The sequence below is a fragment of the Lithobates pipiens genome, unplaced genomic scaffold, assembly GCF_037356315.1.
Source record: "Lithobates pipiens isolate NorthernLeopardFrog02 unplaced genomic scaffold, aLitPip1_a1.2 Scaffold_10, whole genome shotgun sequence".
Lineage (NCBI taxonomy): Eukaryota > Metazoa > Chordata > Amphibia > Anura > Ranidae > Lithobates > Lithobates pipiens.
This window is the reverse complement of record NW_027507686.1, coordinates 207,605,183-207,624,386: the sequence shown is the minus strand read 5'-3', so window position 1 is coordinate 207,624,386 and position 19,204 is coordinate 207,605,183. Positions and strand designations below refer to the sequence as shown.

The following is a 19,204-nucleotide window of genomic DNA, read 5'->3' as shown; positions in this document are numbered from 1 at the left end:
AAAGTCACAAGGTGAGTTGGATGGAATAACAGCACGTGGTGGGGGACAAAGGCATCCAACACTCTTGGAAGTGATGAATGCCAAAGGCACTGGAGCAAGTTAAGACAGACAAGCTGACAGAGATCACAATCGTTAAAGAAACTAAAAATATGTTTAAAAAATTGGTGAATGTTCTGTGCATTGTGATGCTTTGCCCGGCCAAAAAAGCAAAGGTGCGTTATTTTGTACGTTAAATGCTTGTTCAAAATGAATAGGCTGCTTTAGCATATCATGCATCAATGCACAAAATTGCTTAAAAGTAAATTTTAAGTTATTGCAACAACTCCTCATGTCCAACCTTGCTTTTTAACCACTTCAGCCCCGGAAGAATTTACACCCTTCCTGACCAGAGCACTTTTTGAGATCCGACACTGTGACGTTTTAACTGACAATTGCGTGGCCGTACAACGTGGCTCCCAAACAAAATTGACGTCCGTTTTTTCCCACAAATAGAGCTTTCTTTTGGTGGTATTTAACCACCTCTCAGTTTTATTTTTTGCGCTATATATAATGTGATATGCATTCTTATACATATTTTTGGTAAAAAAAACCCACAAAAGACGCAATAAGCATTTATTGATTGGTTGGTGCCAAAGTTATAGTGATTACAAAATAGGGGATAGTTTTATGGCATTTTTATTAAAAAAAATTTTTTTTACTTGTAATGGGGGCGGTCAGTGTTTTTTTATCATGACTGCAACATTATGGCGGACACATCGGACATTTTTGACACATTTTTGGGACCATTGTCATTTATACAGCAATCAGTGCTATACAAATGCACTGATTCCTGTGTAAATTACAGTGGCAGTGAAGGGGTTAACCACTAGGCGGCAGTGTATGGGTTAAGTTTGCCCTGGGAAGTGTTTCTAACTGTGGGGGGGGGGGGGGGGCGGCGTTGCTACGCGTGACACGTCACTGATCTCTGCTCCCGATCACAGGGGGCAAGAGATCAGCGACACTGTCACTAGGCAGAACTGGGAGATGCTTGTTTACATTAGCATCTCCCCGTTCTTCCACCCCGTGAGACGATCGTGGGTATCCCAGCGGCGATTGAGTCTGCGGGATCCGCGAACCGACTCACAGAGCTTGCTGCGGGTGTGTGCCCACAGGCTGCCTCTTAAAGGGCAACGTAAATGTACGTTCGTTTGCTTGTATGAGCCCTTCTGCCGACGTATATCGGCGTGAGGCGGTCAGCAAGAGGTTAATCACACTTCAATAAAATTCCTTTTCTAATATGTATCCTATCTAATTTTCATTGTACAATTCTATACAACATATTAAGATGCATATCACTCTCTCAAAGGGACTTCAGCAGTTAATAAGGAATAACTCCAGAGTGTGAAAGTTAATGCCATCGATAACCAACGCTGAACCATCTGAAACGAAGTGTGCCGAGTGTCTTGACTCTATGGAAGGCACATTGAAGTGGGAGGTGACGTCTGCACTGCGGGTGTAACAGATAAGAAAGGGTTATAGGTGAAGGTGTAGGAAACTTCGACGACTTAATTATATCAAGACTGCCTCACAATAGAGCATGTAATGAATCCGCCATTGCATTTAAATAGTAATCACAGATAATTAACACATAGTTAATGAGCTGCTATCCCAAGTACACCTGATCATTATACCTCTGAGCCCATAGTTTGTCACTGCAGAGAGCAGACTCAAAATAAATGATAAACGTACTCACTGCAGTTTGTGGTACAATATGGTACGTACATATTTGCAGGCGCAGTGCAGACGTGTGTTCTATGTACATTTCATTTGATGTATACTTCATTTTTTTTCTTTTTAATTTAAAGTGATTGTAAAGTCTTGTTTTATTTTTTTTCTCTTAAAATAACAAACATATCATACTTGCCTCCTCTGTAAAGTGGATCCTGGATCCTTCTCTTCTTGTGTCCCTCTTTGGCTCTCCTGGCCGCTCCCTCCTGTCGCAGCTTGCTATGGGGGGCACCCGAGCTGAGTCAAAGCAACCTGTGTCCATTCAGACACAAAGCCCCATTCCCTCTCTATCCTGATTGGCTAACTGACTTTGACTGAAGACAGCGGGAGCCAATGTTGCCACTGCTGTGTCAATGCCAATCAGGAGGAGAGTCCCGGACAGCCGAGGAACTCGTGGACATCGCTTGAGGAAGATTGGGCTCAAGTAAGTATTAGGGGGTGCTGGAGGGCGGCTGCTGCACACAGGTTTTTTTTTATCTTAATGCATAGAATGCACTAGGATAAAAGATCTTCTGACTTTACAACCACTTTAACCATTTGCCGACCAGCTGCCGTCGTCGTTATACGATGGCATGTAGGCTCTCCTGTGCAAATCGCTGTAGCTGTACGGAGGCTCGGGCAGGTGCATGCCACCAGCGTGCTCTCGCTCCCGCTGCATGAGCGTGCCCGCGGGTCGGGCGGACTCGATGTCCACCGGTGACCCACGATTGCCTAGTACAGAGACAGAATAGGGATCTACCACTGTAAACAAGCTCATCCCTGTTCTGACAGATGACATGACAGATCTACTGTTCCTAATGATAGGGAACAGTGATCTCTGTCATGTCCCTGGCAGACACAGTTAACCCTGTGATCGCCCGCTAGTGTTAACCTCTTCCCTGCCAGTGTCATCTTTACATGGATCAGTGCATTTTTAGCACTGATCAATGTAATAATGTCACTGATTTCAAAAAGTTTCATTTGGGGCCAGATTTGTCAGCTGCAATGTCGCAGTCCCGCTAAAAATCACAGATCGCCGCCATTACTAGTAAAAACAATGGAAAAAAGTCCCTAAATCTATTCCATAGTTTGTAGACGCTATAACTTTTGCGCAAACAAATCAATATACGCCTATTGTGATTTTTTTTACCAAAAATATGTAGAAGAATATTTATCGGCCTAAACTGATGAATACATTTTTTATTTTATTTTTTGTTAAAAAATAGTTATTTTTTTCAAAATTCTCGCTCTTTGTTTATAGCTCAAAAATAAAAACCACAGAGGTGATCAAATACCACCAAAAGAAAACTATTTGTGGGAAAAAAGTAATTCAATTTTGTTTGGGTACAATGTTGCACGACTGCGCAATTGTCAGTTACAGCGGCGAAGTGCTGTATTGCAAAAAATGGCCTTGTCATTAATGGGGCAAATCCTTCCGGTCCTTAACTAGTTAAAGATGTGACACAGATACAATACAAAGACAACTTCGCATTCCCATAGCATATAAACGGTAACAAGTGAAAAAGCACAACCAACACTCCATGTTGAATTGCAATATACTAAAGCAAATACAAAATGCCACGAGAAAAATGGAACAATCACATGTGAGTGACGGGAACCCTTCAACCAGGCTGTGCTGAAGGCAAACTTGTCTACTTCATAACATCATCTTAAAGGGAATTTAATTTTGATATATTTTCTTTATTATGTTCAGAGCTAAAAACACATATTTAAAATATTGCAAATGGATATATCATGTTTATCATCTGCTGCCTGTAGGTGGTGCTCTCATCTCTCCTAGGGCTCTTTGACCTGATGAGTAGACACAGCCTCTCCTATGTCTTACAGAAAATCTGCACTGAATGGGCTGCAATTGCTGGCCTCTCTATCACAAAATTCTAGTTCCTTGGACATCCAAAGAATGGAATTCCTTCTGTGCCACTGGCCAGGAAGAAGATCCAATGGAACCTGGAATGCAGATCCAATTCCGTGTCAAAGTCTCAAAGGATTAATGTCTTAGCAAGCACAGAAAGCCTGTTCTCTAGCACTTCCATAATTTAATCAGCAATGGCAGCCTGCACATTTCTCCGAGTTCAGGTTTCCCTTAGTCGATTCACAAACACACTGCCAAAAATAGAATGCAGGCAATGTTGGGCTTTCTTATTGTTTGCGGTATGGAAATCCCAACAAGCATTTTCAGCCCTGCCTGCTGGACTACAGAATTCCATCTAGCCCTGACCCTCGTTTCGCCCCCTCAGCATGCATACATATTCCTAGGAAAATAATGCTACTGGTTTGTCTTCCAAGAGGGAAAGACATCTTGGGAGATGTAGTTCTGAGGGCCTGCTTCCATCAATAGGAAGTTTACCTTTAGTAACATGTTACACCCATATTTAGTGTGCGAAATATAACTATTCTGCACTCCCCCTCACTTTCCAATCCCCCTCCCATCCCCTTGACAGCTGGTGGGGGATCCTCTCCCTGCACTCACTGTCACATTTTAAAAACGGTACAGCTGTGAGGGGCTCTGCATTTACAGAGAACTAGGAAAGAAGAAAATACAAGTCCCCTCTTCCACCACAGCAGACAAAAACGTGTATTTAATATTATTTTTGATAAAGTGAACTTATCCTTAACTACTTCCCACCCGGCCACTGCACATAAATGGCCGGGTGGTCCTTTCCTCGTTCTGAGTTGACATTCAGGAACGTCCCTCACAACGAGTGCTCGCAGCGCGGCCACGAGGCGAGCTGCGGCTCGATCCTGTGATCATTCGGATCACAGGATCCAGCTGAGCAGAGATCAGGATATGGACGCTGTGATTGGCCGTCCTGATCACCTGACGGCTGTGTCCAATCACAGCCGTCACAATGTAAACAGAGACACGTGTCTCTGTGATAGGGGGGAATCTGCAGATCTGTGACAGCTCTCTGTGTGAGGATGATATTATACAGAGAGCTGTTACAGATCACCATACAAAAGTACACCAAGCACCACTGATATACCCCTGTCCCTATACACATTTATTGTCCCAATAAAACATCTGTCAGTCCCCTATCACTGCCAACACCAAATAAACACTGATTTGGGTTATTTTTACCAAAGAAATGTAGCAGCACCATTTTTGGTAAAAATGTATGAAGAGAAATTACTTATTTGCAACATTTTCTAACAAACTAAGAAAAATGCATTTTTTTGGAAAATTTTTGTTCCTTTTTTATATGTAGCGTAAAAAATAACCCCAGCGCTGATTAAATACCACCAAAAAAAGCTCTATTTGTGTGAAAAAAAGTATACAAATTTAATTTGAGTACAGTGTTACATGACCGCGCAATTGTCATTCAAAGTGTGAAAGTGCTGAAAGCTGAAAATTGGTCTGGGAAGGAAGGGGGTGAAAGTGCCCGGTATTGATGTGGTTAAACATCAGTAGTTACTCCCTGTTACAAGCCCGGTGATGATGTTACAGGGAGTAATAAAAGCCGTTTCTTGCTACAGGAACAAGGTAAAAAGAATGAATGCCAACACATGCTCTAGGGGGGAAAGAGGTTTAGGCATACATTTTAACAATGCCTGGACATACTGTACACTTTAAAGCCGGGGTGCTCAACCCATCACCCGTGGGCCCTCTGATGTGGCCTGCAACCTCAAACCAGATAAGTGCATAGCCTTGCTCTGGGATGGCGAGTCGGCAAGCCAGAATCGCAATAAACAGGTTTCTAAATCGCCCTCCCAGAGCATCAGAGCGCATGGAGCTGGCGTGGGCAGTGGAGGAAGCAGGAGCCCCATAAGTTGATACTTCCTCTGTAGTGCTGGTTCCTGTCCAGGCAGAGAGATACCAAGTGCACTGGGCCTGTCGCCTTTCAAGCAGCCTGGAGAGCAATAAAAGGAGTAGCTGGGAGAGGAAACAGGCAGTGTATTAAACTTATACACTGCACTTTTGCAATAGGCATATTGGAACTTATAAAGAAGGGTTATTAGGCTTCTTTCGCACTGATTTGTAAGTGCAGCGGAGTGCACCTGTGGCTTACCTGAGAGTGCACTGAGCTATAAATTTCTATTATATCCTGCAGGTTTGATGCTCTTTCTGAAAGAACATCAAAACTCCTGAATGCAGGGGTTTTGGTGCGCTTACAGAAAGTGCACAACACCCTCAAGATGTAGTAGAAGTCTACGGCTAACCCACATGGAAGCCGGATCAGTGTAAAATCGGTCTTAGAGGCGGCTCAGGAAATTAAGGGCTCATTGACATTTGTGGTTGGGGGGGGGGGGGGGGGGGCAGTAAAACCCATAGTTCATTGTGGCCTGCGACCGATTACCAAATCATTTAAGTGGCTCTCACTCTTCAAAAGGTTGAGCAGCACTACTTTAAAGTATAACTTAAAGTGATTGTAAGGGCAGATGGTTTTATGCATTATACTATGCATTAAGATAAAAGCCTTCTCTGTGCAGCAGTCCTCTGTCAGCCCTCCATAATACTTACCTGAGGTCCTTCTAGATCCAGCCATGGTAAAGGAGCGTCTCGGCTGTTCGAGACTCCCCTCCTCATCGGCTGAGAGAGCATCGCTGTGCCAATGGCGCCGGGGGCCATGGCTCCATGTCTTAATGGACAAAGGGAGCTGTGGCTCAGCTTGGCCTCCATACCAAGCTGCTTGCTGTGGGGGCACTCAACAGGAGGAAGAGGCCAGGATCACCACAGAGGGACCTGAGAAGAGGAGGATCTGGGCTGCTCTGTGCAAAACCGCTACATAGGGCAGATAAGTATAACGTTTGTTATTTTTAACTAAAAAAAAAAAACTAGACTTTACAATCACTTTAAGGATTATTATTTTTTTGTATCAGATAGAGTGGAGAGGGATTAAAACACCTGTTTTGTTATTTTTTTGCTTTTTTGTTGTTATCTGTGCTTTTTTTTGCTATCTGTGCCCCGATTAAGGCACTCTCCATTTGTCCTATTTACCATTATCATCCCCAATCCCAAAATGTGGGTTGTCACCAGAACAGGAATAGAGGGGAAATCTTCCAATAGGGACACTAGTTCTGGTGGTAACCGGGAATTCCTTCACTTTGGTGGGATTTCCTTTTACTTCCTGTTTTGGCTATGGGACAGAAAATAAAGGGAAATCTCCCCAATAGGACACACAAGGTAAACAATTAACAGGGGTTAAAATTTCTGTTACTATATTTAAAATGGAAAAAAAAAACAATAAAGTTTGTCTTTAGTTATACTTTAAGCCACGACAGTACCTGGTGTGACCGATGTTTAAAGTAGTTACTGAAGGGTCCAAGAACAAACAGGTATCAGCTATAACACTACAAGAGGAAAAACTGAAAGGGCAATGTTTATGAGAGACACTTCCAGATACTGAAAGGGCAGAAACAGGACACAATAAGGACCCATAATAAGTTGCTGATAAGAGTCAACAATCTATCAACCTACATCTGTTTTCCAGAGTAATTAATCTTCACCGTACATCTCTCTCTGCAGACGGCAAATGCTCTTATGGCCCCCGATAGAAGCTCATAAACGCTCCAGTATGTACTTATATTTTCTGTACAACTCTGGTTTCTAGATACATTTGGCTAAAGCAGCTTAAACAACAGTTCCTAATGGAGTCCACCTCCAGATAATAAGCCTATTTGTCATATCTTTGATAAACTAACCTTTCATAAATGCTTAGAAACTGTATCAATAAGGAAGTCGAAGACTTGCCCGTAGCCTAGATACTCCCTTGCCGACTCGTGTTTTATCAGTTACTAGAGTGCTGGCCCAAAGGATAAAAGTTAATTAGCTTAGAACTATTGTTAAAACGAAGAGATGTTTGGTAACAAAGTGGTCCAGTAAATGGGACACAACACGATGGATTAGGCATTTATTTTCCCATGTTTCTAAAGTGTCCTGTGCTTCTGTGCGTCTCTGTGCTTACTGTATCGTAATATAGTTAATGTTCCTCCCTGCTTCAAAACAAACCTGTATGTATGTGGATTAGGTAACTAAAATCACCTTCGTAAGAATGAGATCTGCAATAATTACTACACGTATTAAAATAATACTCTCCATTCAATTGGTAAAGCAAGAGAATATTAGAAGCTCAAGTCATTGAACACAACGACTTAATGTTAACTATTTATTCTTACAATTCTAAAGCAGATTAAAGCAATTTGGTAAAAAAAAGTATAAAAAACAGTATTAATTTATATTTCTATAGAGCTTTTCTCAATGGGCATTCAAAGAACTTATTAAATTTGTGTAGGGGCAGACAGTAGGCGAGGCAGTCATCTTGGGCATACAGGAGCCAACTAACCTACCAGCATTTCTTGGGGGGAAACTGGAGTATTTAGGAGCTTGGGGGGAAACTGGAGTACCTGCAGAAAACCCACACAAGCACAGGGAGAACATGCAAACTCCATGCAAATAGTGTTTTGGCAACTAGGCGCTACACCAACCAAAGGGTTTACAGCAGGTTTGGCAGAAATATTAAAAGTATCACATGGGGATATGCTTAACCCCATGCATAAAGCAACTTTAGAGGGGTCGCCTTTAAGGGACTCTGTAGCCCTGCAGTGGTGGTTCTTATACTATACTTTACTATCCCCTTCTACTTAATTTAGCCTCTGGGAGCAAGGGAAATACCCATTGCTTTTATGTATGGGGGGGAAACTTGACTTACTACATGTGATGATTCCTTAGTGACTGGCCTAGCCATGTCACATGAGGGAAGTGAGTACCCACTCCTCTACAAGCTTTGACTGGAGTGACTCGAAGCTTACACAGGGCTACCTCTGCTCAATTCTAGCAATCAGGGGTGGACTGGGGAAGAAGAGGTGAAAATGTAAAACTGAATGGCTTTGGCTTAGTAGGGGGTGTGTCAGATCTCAGCAGAGGGACAACTGTATCCTCATAGTAATTAAAAGTTGCACTGTGCAGCATGCTGGCAGGTGACAGGCTTTTCTGCTCAGGATGTGGCTGCTTTAGAAAAAAAACGATTTTTCACACATTTTTGTTTTAAAGCAGCTGGAATGCATTTAGCTGATTCAAACTGAAGTTTCGATTGGGTTTTAATACCCTTTAAAAGCAGAGCTGCAAGATGAAGAAGAAAAAAATGGAAAGAATAAATGCATCCACAATAATATGCCAAGTATGGGACATTCATGTTTCCTCAGCTGGAATGCTATATCGGTGCAGCCCTCCTCAGACTGCGGAGTCTTGACAAGCAACAGTAAAAAGAACAAACAGGAGGGTGCAAGAGCTTAGTGCATTAGCAAGAGCTTTTATTGGACTGAAACACAAATGCCAACTGAATACTCAGTGGTAGGGATGAGCTTCGTGTTCGAGTCGAACATATGTTCGACTCGAACATCGGCTGTTCGCCCGTTCGGCGAATTCCGAACGTTATGGGCCATTCGCGCCAAATTCGTGTGGCGCTCACGGCCCACAATGCACTGCGTCATCGCAGTGCACTGCTGGCTCATGATTGGCCAAGCATGCACTGTGACCCCGCATGCTTGGCCAATCACAGCGCCAGCAGTGAGGAGAGCCATGATTGGCCACAGGCAGGATGCCTGTGGCCAATCATAGCTCAGGCTGTGTAGTGCACGCCCCACACTATATAAGGCCGCCATCGCGGCGGCCTCGTGTAGTGTGTTGGCGTCTGAAGCAGTGGGTGTTCTGTGTACCTTCAACACAGTACACACCGATCGTTTTCGGCAGATTTTCGATCTTGCTGTTGTGTAGTGGTTGTTGTCTGTGTGCCCTGACCGCAGTATACACCGCTATATTCACCTCACCTATATAGCTAGTGATCTATCTTTTATAATAGAGCTTGCAACCAGTAGTGTTAGGAGCTTGTGCGTGCTGTCTGCGTTTTCTGTACCCAGTACACACCGCTATATCCACCTACATAGCTCTTCTCTATTTGAGCCCACTTGCCATCTGCAGGAGTTATTGGAAGTTGTGTGTGCCTCCAGCACAGCACAGTATACATCTGTATATAGCCCTTTATCTCTGGTGTTCTATAATAAAGGCATCTGAAGGAGTTAGTGGGTTTTTTGTGCCTCCAGCACAATATACACCTGTATCTACCCTTTATTGCTGTTCTCTAATAGAGGCATCTGCAGGGCTTAGTGGGTGTTGTGTGACTCAATTACAGTATACCCCTTTATCTCTGGTGTTCTATAAAAAAAGGCATCTGCAGGAGTTAGTGGGTGTTGTGTGACTCCAGCACAATATACACCTGTATCTACCGTTTATTGCTGTTTGTCTAATAGAGCCATCTGCAGGGCTTAGTGGGTGTTGTGTGACTCCATTACACTGCTGTTTTACCCAACTCCCTTCAGGCCATTACCATGTCTGGAAGGCCAGCAAGGAGAGGCAGACAGGCGCGAGCCGATAAAAGAGGGCAAGCAGGCTCTGTGTCTAGAGACAACAGTGCTGGTAATGGACGCGGTGCATTGTCATCAGCACGTGGCCATGGGACACGCTTGTCCTTCTTTTCGGCAGCTGGACATGTTGAACCGCAACATGCCAACGACTTGGTAGAGTGGATGACCAAGCCCTCTTCATCCTCCTCATCCTCTCTCACCCAGTCTCGGGGTACTAGCAAAGCAGCTGCCAACGCATCGTCTTCCCTCCTCTCAATGTCATCATCAGTGACTCCTTCCCTAGACCCACCACGTCCTCCTGAGGAGTCTCCTGAACTCTTTGAGCACAGTGTTAGGTACATGCTCCAGGAGGATGCCCAGTGTTTTGTGGGCTCTGATGATGACACTCAGCTAGAGGAAGGCAGTAGCGTGAGCGCAGAGAGAGGGGATGCTCAAGAAGGACAGCAATCTGGCAGTCATGTTCCACAAGCTGCAGCATACTGCCAGGTTTGCTACAGCGATGAAGAGGGAGGGGATGATGAGGGCACTGACTCCACGTGGGTGCCTGGTAGGAGAGAGGAGGAGGAGGAGGAGGAGGAGGAGGAGGAGGAGGCACATGTCCAACGAGGCAGGATGCTCTCCGGGGGCCAGCTTAGGGGCAGCACACCGACTGAATCACATCGCAGAGCTCCGCCTGTGCAGGGCGCTGCCTCTGCACGTTATTCTAAAAGTTCTTTGGTGTGGGCCTTTTTTGAGACGAGTGCATCAGATCACACCGCTGCTATTTGCAACATATGTCTCAAGCGTATCTCGCGTGGCCAAAACATCAGCCGCTTGGGCACCACATGCTTGACCAGACATATGTTGACCTGCCATGTAGCTCGTTGGCAAGCGTACCTCAAAGACCCACACCAAAGAACAAAGTGGACCTCTCCTTGCTCCTCATCAGCTGGCATCTCCAACCCCACTAGACCTTCAGTCCTCTCTGAAACCTGCTCTGAGAGGAATGAAGGCGTAGAATTAGGTGTGTCACAGCCAAATGCTTCCGGGCACTCTGCTAGGAGTACACCCACGTCCGATTATAGCAGGCAAATGTCCCTGCCCCAGCTGCTGGACCGGCGAAAGAAGTTCACTCCCAGCCATCCACATGCCCAGCGGTAGAATGCTAGCTTGGCTAAATTGCTAGCACTTCAACTGCTGCCTTTTCAGTTGGTAGACTCGGCCCCCTTCCGTGAGTTTGTACAATGTGCGGTTCCTCAGTGGCAGGTCCCCAAACGCCACTTTTTCTCACGGAAAGCGATCCCGGCTCTCTACCGGCACGTGGAAGGCAATGTCCTTGCCTCGCTGGACAGGGCGGTCAGCGGTAAGGTGCATATTACCGCTGACTCATGGTCCAGCAGGCATGGACAGGGACGTTACCTGTCTTTCACGGCCCATTGGGTCACTCTTCTGGCAGCTGGGAAGGATGCAGGACAAGGTGCAGTAGTGTTGGAGGTTGTTCCGCCACCACGCCTCCAAAATGCTACTATTGGTTGTGACACACCTCTCTCCTCCACCCCCTCTTCTTCTTCCTCCATGGCCTCTTCCAGTGCTCTGTCCTCAGAACCAGCGGTGCTCCGTAGGCGTTCCAGGGGCTACGCAAGTACGCAGGCAAAACGATGCCATGCTGTGCTTGCGCTGGTTTGTTTGGGGGACAGGAGCCACACTGGGGCGGATGTTTTGTCAGCTCTGCAGGGGCAGGCCGAGAGGTGGTTGACGCCACGCCAGCTTAAGCCAGGAATGGTGGTTTGTGACAATGGCACCAACCTCCTCTCCGCCCTCCGACAGGGACAACTGACCCATGTGCCCTGTGTAGCTCACGTCCTTAACCTGGTGGTGCAGCGGTTCTTGGGCAGGTACCCCGGCTTACAGGATGTACTGAAGCAGGCCAGGAAAGTCTGTGTGCATTTCCGCAGATCATTTAATGCCTGTGCTCGGCTGGCTGAGCTCCAAAAGGAGTTGAACCTGCCGAAAAGAACCGCCTTATATGTGACATGCACACCAGGTGGAACTCAACGTTGGCCATGCTGCAGCGGCTGCACACGCAGCAGAGGGCCATCAATGAGTACCTGTGCGACTACGGCACCAGGACAGGGTCAGGGGAGCTAGTTTTTTTCTCACCACGCCAGTGGGGCATGATCAGGGATGCATGCACTGTCCTGTCACCGTTTGAGGAGGCCACAAGGATGGTGAGCAGTGACAGTGCATGCATCAGTGACACTGTACCTCTTGTCCACCTCTTGGAGCATACGCTGCGTGGAATAATGGACAGGGCACTTGAGGCAGAACAGAGGCAGGAAGAGGAGGACTTCCTTGCCTCTCAAGGCCCCCTTTATCCAGACAGTGTTCCTGCTGTGCCACCCATCACACAGGAAGAGGATGAGGAGGAGGAGGATGATTGTGTCAGCATGGAGGTGGAGGCTGGCACTCAGCATCAGCAGCAGCAGCAGTCTTGTAGGGATAATTTACAGTCCCAAGAAACACGTGGACTTGTACGTGGCTGGGAGGAGGTAGCTGCGGATCATGTTGCCCTTAGTGACCCAGAGGACTCCGGACTGAATGCCTCAGCTAACCTACGCTGCATGGCCTCCCTGATCTTGCAAAGCCTGCGGAAGGATCCTCGTATTCTTCGGATCAAGGAGAGGGACCATTACTGGCTGGCCACTCTCCTTGATCCACGGTACAAGGGTAAGGTTGCCGACCTTATCTTGCCATCGCAGAGGGAGCAGAGGATGAGACATCTCCGGGAGGCCTTGCAGAAAGGTCTGTGCAACACGTTCCCAGAGACTGGGAGGTTACAAACTCCTGGTCCTGGACAACGTGTTGCTGAGGCATCGGTCAGAAGGAGCGGTGGAGAAGGTGGCCGTCTGACTGATGCTTTCAGACAATTTTTTAGTTCGCAGCCCCAAGGTATGATCGGTTCCAGCACCCATCGCCAGCGTCTGATTTACATGGTGCAGGAATACCTAGGGGCAAGGTCAGACTTGGACACCTTTCCCACCGAAAATCCTCTGGCTTACTGGGTCTTGAGAATGGATCACTGGCCAGAGCTTGCACAGTATGCAATTGAGCTACTGGCCTGTCCTGCATCCAGCGTTCTTTCGGAACGCACTTTCAGTGCTGCTGGTGGCTTTGTTACCGATCACAGGGTGCGCCTGTCCACCAAATCAGTTGATCGACTGACCTTCATCAAGATGAATCAGTCTTGGATCACCCACAGCTACCAAGCACCTGAAGCTGATGTAACCAAATAATTTTTTTTGAAATATCACATCCCTTCAAGACTGCCTATGCTGAGTGACTGTCCTGTTATGTTGATTGTCTATCCTCTTCCTCCTCCGCTGATATGTTGGAAGAACATTTCTGGTTCTGGGTGATGCCATTAGCCCAATTTTTCTGCCCCTGTTTAACAGGGGCGTTTAAGTACAATTTTTGACGCAATGCTTTGCAGCAGGGCTAATTCCTGCAATAAAACTAGAGTATATGGGAGAGGTTGCAGTGTTGTGGCACCAGCACCAGTGCCTAAGGCCCAATTTTTCTGCCCCTGTTTAACAGGGGCGTTTAAGTACAATTTTTGACGCAATGCTTTGCAGCAGGGCTAATTCCTGCAATAAAACTAGAGTATATGGGAGAGGTTGCAGTGTCGTGGCACCAGCACCAGTGCCTAAGGCCCAATTTTTCTGCCCCTGTTTAACAGGGACATGTAATTACAATTCTTGATATAATATTTCACAGGAGGGCCCGTTCCTGTGCCCACCCAGAGTAACTGTGAGGACTTATAGTGTTGTGGCACCAGCACCACAACCACCAAAGGTCAATTTTTCTACCACTGTTCAACAATGGCATGTAATTACAATTCTTGATATAATCGTTCACAGCAGGGCGCTCCAGCGCCCACCAAGAGTCACTTTGAGGGCTTACAATGTTGTGGCAAAACCAACACCTTGTTCCGCCATTTCTGCAGAGCATATAGGGCAGGCCCCTACTTTCAAACATCCAACTTACAAACATCTCCTACTTGCAAACGGAAGGAGACAACAACAAGTGAGATGAAAAAAGATGTACGACAAAACAAATTATACAGGGGTGATAACCCTTCCCTATGTTTTCCAAAAAGCTTAAAAATTGTTTTTTTGACTGGAGCTACACTTTAAAAATGTACCAGTTGAAAATTACAAACAGATTCAACTTAACACAACAAACCTACACAGTCCCTGTCTTGTTTGCACCGCCTGTATACTGCTGTTCTGAGTATATAGGGCCTGGGGGCCACACGCATTTCCTTTTTTTAATATGGGTACAGGGTTCCCCTTGATATGCGTACAAGACCCAAAGGGGCTGGTAATGGGCAGGGAGGGCTACCCATGCCATTTTTCTCAATGGTTTTCAACCATATTGCAGGAACCAGATATAACATTAAAACCGCAAGCAGTTTTCAATGATGTTATTTCTGTTTAATGTCATTTTGTGCAGGGACTGTTCTAAACACGGGAAACACGTGGCACTTCACAGGCATACTACAGACACCCCCCAGGCACCATATTTAAAGGAATATTTCACATTTTTTTCACTTTAATCATCATTAAAATCAGTGCTCCCGCCAAAACGGCCATTTTTAAAAACATTTTAGGCATTGACCCATGTCCCCTGGGGCAAGAGCCAGGTCCCCAAACCCTTTTTAGGACAGTATCTTGCATATTAGCCGTTAAAATTAGCACTTTTAATTTCGAACGTTCGAGTCCCATAGACGTCAATGGGGTTCTAAAGTTCGTTCGAATTTGGGGTCCGTTCGAAAGTTCTGGTGCGAACCGAACCGGGGGGTGTTCGGCTCATCCCTACTCAGTGGTAAGATAAAGATAGTATATCACATCATACACAGATCAGTGGTAATAGAGCGTCACTTAGTGCCATGCATCACTCAGCTGGCAGGCTGATGCATTTCAGAGGATGCACCCCCTTCTTCAGAGCTTCAGGGCATTGCTATGAAGAAGGGGGTACATCCTCCCAAATGTGTCAGCCTGCCAACTGAGTGATGCATGGAATTAAGTGACGCTACATTAGCACTGACCTATATTTGGTATGATATACTGCACATATCTCATCACTTTTGTGAGTATTCAATTGGCATTTGTTTAATAAAAGCTTTTGGTAATGCACTAGGCATTTGTGCCTTCCTGTTTGTTCTTTTTAAATGCAGATAGGTAACCAGCTCAGCCCAATGCATCCTATGTCCTACTTTTTCAGAATATATCAGGTAGTCTTAAGCTTTAGTGCCTTCTTCATATTGAATGTATTGCCTGAAATATGGTGGCCAACTATTATGATGTGCATACTTTGTTTATGTTTTCTGGACCCTATTAAAGGAGATGCATGTTATTGTTCCAGCTGTAACTGGATATCCTTAAAATTTCCATTTCCTTTCTTATGGATCTTGCTTTGAACACTTATGACCCATGTCTAGCCTACTGTCATTGGATGTTTTATACTTGCTCTTTGCTATACCTAAATATATATTTTTAAAAAATACAGAAAAGAGTCGACTACTCTAAACATTTATTGCCTGTATCCACCTACAAGCTTGCATTTAATTTAGTCTGACCCAACCAGCTTACTGAAATGCACTAGGAGTAAGTGGCCACAAACATGTCCACGTGTGTCTGACATTTATGGGAATGAGAGTTTTTTTTTTTCCATGCAAAGTAGTCACTGTACCCAGATTTTAGTTGCGGTATGTGGCTGTTCAGATTCAATGGGTAAACAAGCTTTTCTTGTGTTTGTAGTATATGGAAACACTATGTTTGAATGTATCCGATCTTCCAAAAAACTGTGGAGAGAGGTTTTAAACTGTTAGAATGAATACCAAAGCACATCCCCTTGCCTGTATCAAGGTTATGGGCAGTATGAACGCCACACTATGCATCTGCCACCACCTCAAATGTAACCAGTTATAGTGAAGGGAGATGTATGATCTCCCATTATTCATATGGTTAGGCTCCAGGCTAAGTCACAGATGCGTCCTGACCTATTTTTTGGCAAGGGAAGTGTTTGGAATGATTATATGTAGTCTTTTTTATTTTAAGCTTTGATGTCCACATCAATTTGATAACATTAAACCATTATACTAACTTTTCAGTTTGATATCAGGCTTGTAAAATAACACCTACAGTTGCAAATTCCTATTTCTCTATTGTAAGGGTAATTATTGTTCTCATGATGGGGGTATTTTCATGTTGGTTTAAAAAAAAAAAAAAAAAAAAAAGAGTATTATGATCACAAAGGGGTTTAGGTGTCTGGGAGGAGACGCATGTGAAAACACAAAATGGAGGAGGATTCGGCTCAGTCAGAAAAGGTAAAGGATTTTTTTTTTAAGAGGCTTTTGCATAACATAAAAATTGGATTTTTTCGACAGCTTACCTTTAAAATCCTTTTCTTGGCGTACATCACAGGACGCAGAGCCAGTTATTATAATAATAACTATTTGGGTTATACACCATCTATAAGTGAATGGACACTGGTAGATCAATCAAATCAATCAAACAGGAAGTCCTCCCCTATATAACCCCTCCTACACAGGAAGTACCTTCGTTTTTTTAGCAAGCAATATATTTACCAGACAAGAGGGGAGGGACCTCTGTGTCCTGTGATGTACTCCAAGAAAAGGATTTTACAGGTAAGCTGTAGAAAAAAATTAATTATCGTACATCACAGGACGCAGAGCCGGTTATTATAATAATAACTATTTGGGACGTCCCAAAGCAATACCCTTGAGGGGAGGGAGACATCATCACAGAAACTGCCACCAGAGAAGGACCTACTCTGCTGTTTGTAATAGACTGAGAACAAAGGCAGTATCCTCCACGTTTTTGACATCCACCTGGTAAAAACCCTGTAGATGTATAAACCAAAGACCAAATAGTGGTCTTGCACACCTGGGCCATGGACACCTAATGGCAGATGGCCCAAGATACTCTCACACACCTGGTAGAGAATCTCTTACCAGAAAAAAAAAATGGGATTTTGCCCTTTTAACCATAGGCATCAACGATAAACTGGCAGATCCACCGTTAAATATTTGATCTGGATGCCGCCTGCCCTTCCTGGTCTCTTCTGGCAGCACAAACCAGGACCCCTGAAATATGCCGACAACTCAAGTAGATCCTGAGCGCCTGAACTACCTCTAGAGTATGTAGCGATCTTTCTCCTGCCTATGGATTAGGAGAATCCTCTTCAGAAAACTAGAAACCACTCTAGGCAATAAAGATGGATGAGGACGCAACATCACCTTATGATGCGAGACCAAGAACGGCACCTTACATGAAAGAGCTGCCAGCTCTGACACTCCACTTGAAGTGATAGCAACCAAAGAAGCCACGTTCCGAGACAAAGGACTAAGAGAGTCTTCCAACTGGTTCAAAAAGTGGCCTCTGCAAGGACAGCCAAGAGCACATTCAAACCCCAAGGACACAATAGTGGCCTGACAGGCGGGACCTGTCTACGTTACATGCTGTATGAAGGAGTGAGAAACAATGGCCTCTGGAAAGAAATGGATAGGGATGAACTCTGACCCTTAATGGTACTTAAGGCCAATCTCCTTTCCCCTACTGATTGGAGAAAGAAAACAATCTCCCACTCACATATTTCTGCGGGTGCCACTTCCCTGCTTCACCCCAGGCATAAAATATTTCCAAGTCCTGTAATAGAATTTGGATAATGTGGTTGATTTGAATAAATTTTATTATAGAAATAATACCATAGTATCACATATAGCAAAATTACCAAAAATAATCAATCTGAGAATTACCTTCTAAGATAATTAAAATGACAACGGTGTCATTAAAAAGAGGGATAGATCGCAGCTGCATACACATCCACACAATCAGTCAGGCATACAACCAGCTCCAAGGATAAGGATAGTTTAAATATTGGTTGGCAATAAACGGTATAAACTACCATCCTATTTCCTAATAGAGCAATGAATTGTGGCTGTCCATAAAGGATATATAGCTGTTAACTGATTGAGCTGTAGATGCATGGATTAGAACAAGTAGGTATTACATGGGCCATCCTATGTCCTGGGTCCCAGTAGAAATTGACAGTCCAGAGTTTGTCTGAAGTACTTGGGACTAGGAGCTCTTATTTACCTACAGTAGGCAAGAAGTGGCTTATGATGCATATTACAGTATCCGGTAAGTAAGGCTGTGGGGGTAAAGATTTCTTAAGAGGTATACTATTTCAGAAGTTCATTGGTCCATCTGGTGTAGAGTGGGGAGGGAGGAGAACAGTAGGTGGAGTTGCAGTTAACAGTCCACAGCTAATCAGCAGGCTCAGTTAAATAGCAACAATAGAAGGTGCTCTCACCCATGTATGTATTCCTCATACCTCTGCCCAGCGCCTCCGGTCTGAGCTCCACTCTAAGGGTAACCAGGTTCATTCCACAGAGAAATAGACCAGATACTGGAACGAAATTCATCTTTACCGTCGCCAAAATTACAGCTGTTCAGTCGCCACTGCCTCAGTATACTGTTCGTGCTGATTCAAGGATCCCTCTGTCATCACGAACACGCTGACACGTTTCATTAGCCAACGACAGCTAACTTCCTCAGAGCATGGAGGAGCTAAAGATGCTGGCTTAAATAGCCAAATACTTGACCGTAATACGTTACTTCAGCCACTAGATGTCATCTACATGCTCACTTCCATTCAACTTTCAGCACAGGAAGGGTAAATTTAACAAGTCAGTGAGTACATTTGGTTCATGTTGCGAACGGGATGGGGAGAAAAGTGAAAAATGATAACAGTAGAAGGAGGCATAAGAAAAAATATTAAAATAAAATACAGAACAAAACAAAACAATAAAGTTATAGTAAATGGTATCCCTATTAGCTGCATCTGTCAAAAAAAAGGATGATTTTTGCAAAAAATGGTTCGAAATTGCATTCATTGTTGAGGCCATATGGAAATAATTCAATTAGTAAATCCACATTTTATCTGTTTGTAAGAGCACTGTTTCAAACTCGCCTTGTCTTGTGGACAGAATAAGTACATAAATACCTTTCATTTT

At 44.6% G+C, this 19,204-nt stretch overlaps 1 protein-coding gene across 2 annotated transcripts in view; it reads right to left on the bottom strand.

Moving 5' to 3' along the window:
• Window positions 1–19,204, bottom strand: part of ELP4 (elongator acetyltransferase complex subunit 4) — a 522,158-nt gene that overhangs the window by 303,914 nt on the left and 199,040 nt on the right. The gene's annotated exons all lie outside the window — the stretch shown is intronic.